Raw genomic sequence first — 5,466 nt, forward strand, 5'->3', positions numbered from 1 at the left:
GTTGTGACAAGAGACATCAGGATGATTTGGTAAAGATCGCATGACCAGTCAGATGTTTGCACCATTTGTAGCTTGTATGGTACCTGGACAAAAAAGGAAACCAAATTTAATATCGGTGCTTTATTATGGCACAGCTTGCATGATGGAAAAAATAGTGAAGGGCTCAAATATAATTTGAATTAAATTAGCAATGTTTTAACAAGATTTGAGGTGAGAAAGTGCTAAATTTTTTGTCCTGTTTAGGGATATTGCAACCCACATCTCACATTTTTTCATTTTTCAAAGTGTGTGGGAAAAGAAACAATTCCAGCAATCAATACAATCATCATTTGATGATTAAAAGAAGGTGCACAACCTCTTTTCTGTAGTTGCAAAAAGTTGGCATGTACTTGCCAGGAAACATTTCACAATCCCAGGTCAATCCATGACTGGTGATGTATCATTTAAGCACATAATAATTAGGCTAGCTAATACAGCAAGAACAGACAGTCCCGTAATGCTCAGGATTTCCAAATGGTGCCTTTATTTGTTGGTATGCTTTTGCATTTGATACCAGTTGTTTTGATGCCATGGTGATTTTGATTTTGGGCTGTGCAGGTGATTTTGTCTGTACCTAATACTGAATGATGTGTTTGCACCTGCCTAAAGAACTGAAGTAATGAGGCAAACTACACTTTTGTTTAAAATACCCAACCCAAATGATGTAGCTGATTTAGGTTATTTGAGACCAATTTGGTAATATAATAACCATTCTCAGAACTGATGCTTCTTCCAACAGACCGAAACGAGAGGAGATTCATGGCAGAAAGGAGTAAACCCAGCACTCATAACTAATAATAAAAGCCAAAACATCTCGCCTCACTGACAGTAATGGCTTGTGTGAGATTTAAATGCAACAAAAACTGAACCTCAAAGTTTGAGGATGAAACCAATGGGTGAATCATTGTTCTGGAGGTTTGATGGCAGCTTTTAAGGATGATTGAGTATACCTTGTGGGTGTTCAAATAAACAATGTCTGGTTACAACCAAATTCCATTCCTGTCGAGGGATTGGAGCACCACCTTAGTTACAGCAACATCCAGCGTGTTGCTGCCTCACCGCAGTCCTGAGATCCATGGGAAGCATAAATATTCCATCATTACAACACATTTCTTCCACTCGAAACAGCATTTAAAGGCCACCAAAATATACTTAGAGCCATGTCAGGTGGTTCATAAAGCCTAGAGATTTATTGGCTTTTATGTAAAGACTACATCACTTTCTGTGGTGCTTGTGGCTTGTGTGAGGTGTCTATCAGTGCAGGTGACTACAGCGCAGCACACCACTTAACCTCTTCGCTCTAATGTTGCCCAGCGAGCCGTAACGCTTTGTCAACTTTATGAGAGCGAAAAACGGAGTGGACAGGCCTTAAAAGCTTGTTTATGAAAAGCGAGTGTTTACCTTGTGCTTCTAAATGGATTTCAGAGGGGAACAGGTAACAAAAATAGGGGAAGGGTGAACAAGGGGGTTGGAGGGAGGGAGAGAGTGACAGTACTAAAAAGACAGCAAGCCAAAATTTACAAAAGAGAATGGATGGAGAGAGTGATCAAATGAGATTACAGAGAATGATGTACTCTGAGGGTGGGATACAAATGGAGACAGAAGAGTAGACAGAGGAAGGGTTATTCGGTAGCTAAGCTTTCATTTAGAAGAGCGCTGGATGGATTCATGGGTCTGATGTTCTCTAAACAATTTGTCTCCCTACAATTTTTAACAAGAATTAATATAAAATCCAGGCGTTTTCTTGCACTGGCTCTGACGTGCCATCTCACCGACGCACTGGAATCTCGTAGGGGTGTGTGAATCGTGCAGTAATAGCATTCCTGCCCTGCTACATGGCTGCTATTTCCCAACCATCAATCAAGGGCCAGAGCAGAGGCGTTAGGAGGAGGGAGGAGGAGGCTGCAGTGGCGGATAGGGAGGGCAGGGCAGCAGATAGTTGCTGATATTAGTGCCAGGACACCGATAATACAGCGACCACTTTTTAACACTTTCAGCATGAGCGAGTGAGGGCCCTTAACATTAGTGGACAGGTGGACAAAGTCATTTCACTAAATGATCACATAACTATTGTAATCATGAATTAGAAGTACACAACCATGGATTTTAAGTTTTAAAATGCCAGTGACATTAGCGTTGACCTGACAAAAATGACAGTACTTAGCAGAACCAACCTGCTGAATATATTAGTAGTATGAATTAAAAAACCTAAGAGATCCCTGTTTTATGACGACCTTTCGGGTCCCAACATTACTAAACACTCAGTCTTGGTGACTTTGTAGCAATCTTCCTAATTGTGAGTATTATAATTATTGATGAGTGACATCATTATTACATGTGATTCCTGTGATAAGATGTCGGCTTGATATTAAGGTAAAACATGAGCACAATATATATACAAGCAACAGTATTTACTTATTAAAAAATGTGGTTTTTAGGATTATCTGAGACACAACATTGACCTAAGGGTCTCACATACACTTGGGTCTTAAAACAAACTAAAGCTTGAATCCAAACTCTGTTTTGAGATCTTGCTAATCCATGACCAACAAGATTACAGGTTCTCTTGCCTGCACTTGGGAGCCACCCTGGGAAGGATTCTGTGAACCACTGAAAGCAGTCCAGCATCATTAATGAGAGTGTGGTACTATAGGCTCATACAATAATTTAATATTTGATATATTTTTGGACAACTCTTTGAAGAACAAGACCATGTGTCAGCCTAGGGAGAGAGACAACAGGATCAATTTTCTTTCCATAAGTTACTAGGAACATTTACAGTAAGTGACCAGACCTGACACTCTATTTCAGTTTCTCATTTGCTGTCTCTTATTTTCTTATTTCTCTGCCAGCTTCTGTCTTTCTCCCCTGTTCTGTCTTTGCACTCACACCAGACCTGCTCAGTGACCCATTACAATGCACACAAAAGGTACCAGAGTGTCCTGAATAGCATGGGCTACCATAAGCCATGGTATTACTTTGTTTGCTATGATAAAAACTAGTACTGTGTCATACCGATCAACAGTAACACTGTAAGAAAGAAAACTTTGACCTAAAGCACCATTTCTTTCAAATATGTCATTTCTTCTTTTTCAAGTAAAATGTCTGACCTCTTTTTAATTGCCTTGCCTGGATCACAGTAATACTGTAGACTCTTTGCTAACAGAGGGGTGAATGTTACATTAAGGGGTGGCTTTTTACTCAGTCCCCTTTCTCAATGACACTCCCCCCCCCCCATTCCTCTTCTTGCCTTCAAGATTGAATAGAACAGAAATGATCCTTTCTGTTTCACCGTTATCATGGTAAAGGTCTAAAAGGGCCAGGCTTTCACTAACAATTAGGTTGGTGTAACATCAGCACATGATATAGCATATGTGATTATGGGTGTGCAAAAATAGACCTTTTACTAGTGAAGGGACCAGGAGGGGTTGATATGTGCAGAATGTCCTCAAAGCCTTTGATATGGACTGTTTTCTAATTGAACCGAATGTTCTGGAAAGTTTATGTTGCTTTTAGAGACCCATTACTCTTCTAATCTCAGACTATCATCAGACAGTGTTTACGCTAGACACACAAAACCTGCTCCGCACTTTGAAGGGTGAGGATCTTCTCATCATTCAGAGGGAATGCTTTCAAATGCATTGAGAGATTAGTCCAAAAGAGAGGTCCAGCCACAAAGGTAATCCTAAATTATTCCTGACCTCGACCTCAACCCAAAACATTTTTCTACCAATCGCTTATATAATACATATGCCAGGGTCTATTAATCAAGGTGGCACTGAGCGGTTTCTTATCCATCTGACAGTACAGTATGTTCAGCACTCTTAGAAACAAGGTAGTAATTGTTACAATTCAAGCTAAAAGCTTGTCTGGATCTTTATCTGAGACTGAATAATCTCAGCTTTGTAATGCTTATTACTCTTATTCCTCTTGTTTCCCTAATGTCTCTGAGTACCAAAGCTTATTCTAACTTTCTCACCATCTATATTCTTAGTAAAGCGCATATGACCAGCACATCAGGAATCCACTTCAGTGTTCAATCCTTTCTTTTTTCCACTTTTTTATACAAAAATGCAGAATTAGTTCTAACAAAATTCAGTCCAATATTAAATTCCAGAGGAGGCAACGGGACACAACATGCTAAACATAAGATTGGACAATTTTTAAATAAATAAATAAATAAATAAATAAATAAATAAATAAATGAATGAATGAATGAATGAATGAATGAATGAATGAATGAATGAATGAATGAATGATTTCTTGCAGGAAATGATTTTACATATTCCATTTAGTTTCTGTTCAAGTGAGACACTGTTATGTTACATTCAAAAACCCCCAAGAGAGCATATTTGTAGATTCTTGAGTTTCAAGTCTCTCCAGGTCAGAATCCTCTTTGAGCTCTCAGATCTTTACAGCAAGTTGTAATTTCTTCTAAAACACAGAATTTTGCACCATTGTTGTAAAAAAAAAAAAGGTTCTCAGCATGTTATCATAGTCAAAAACATTTCTTGCAGTAGATCCATGAAGGTCGGTCATTAAAAGCCTGGGTGACACTAACAACAATAAGCTTTATCTTTTTTCACATCCTCACATAATGCCCAGAAGGTGGCAGATCCTCTCCACAATATGCCATTAATTTCATCGTCTAGGACGCCTTATCAAAATATTTTCTCCAACTTCCATCAAAATATTGCAGTAACCTTGGAATCTGTCAAAACATTTGGATATTTTGGAGTTTACCTGACAGCCGCTAACTATTTCCCATCAGAAATAGCTGTCTAAAATATGCTCCACGTCACAGATTAGAGAGCTATTTGCTTTAAACAAAGGGGGGTTTGATTGTGAGCAGAGCAGGCGTGCTCTCCACCTCGCAGTGTTACATAAAGCATGAGCTTTCGTCTTGGCACGGTGGAGCTACAGACTGCTGGGTGAGAACATGACTGAGCAATGCTGGAACCTCTGACCCCCCACCCCACTTATCTTTTTTTTTTCAATAAAGTCGGTGATAGCAGCTTATAGCTTATAAAGATATTAAAACAGTACTACCATTGTAAAGCCATTGCTCTACAGTATGCTTGCCCAATTCATTGATTTACACACATCAGGTTGTTATGTTTCAAAGGAATGAAATGATTTATATCATTAATATAATTTTGCATTGTTGCTGACTTGTGAAATAGCAGTGACGAATGTGATTACCCTGTGAGGAGAATGGTTACTTTTATCAATCCATATCTGACTGAGGAATGCCCCAATGACACTTTTCTATAGACTCTCCTGAAATCCAGCATTTCTGCTGTCCACTTTTTTGAGCTTTGTACATTTGCTTTTGGCTCCAGAGCAGCTGCTCCTTCTTAAACGTTGGAGAGGGATTTTATTACAGTCCAGCTCTCCTGGGGAAACACCTCCTTTCAATTTAAGGCG

This window comes from Tachysurus fulvidraco, chromosome 17 (assembly GCF_022655615.1).
Source record: "Tachysurus fulvidraco isolate hzauxx_2018 chromosome 17, HZAU_PFXX_2.0, whole genome shotgun sequence".
Lineage (NCBI taxonomy): Eukaryota > Metazoa > Chordata > Actinopteri > Siluriformes > Bagridae > Tachysurus > Tachysurus fulvidraco.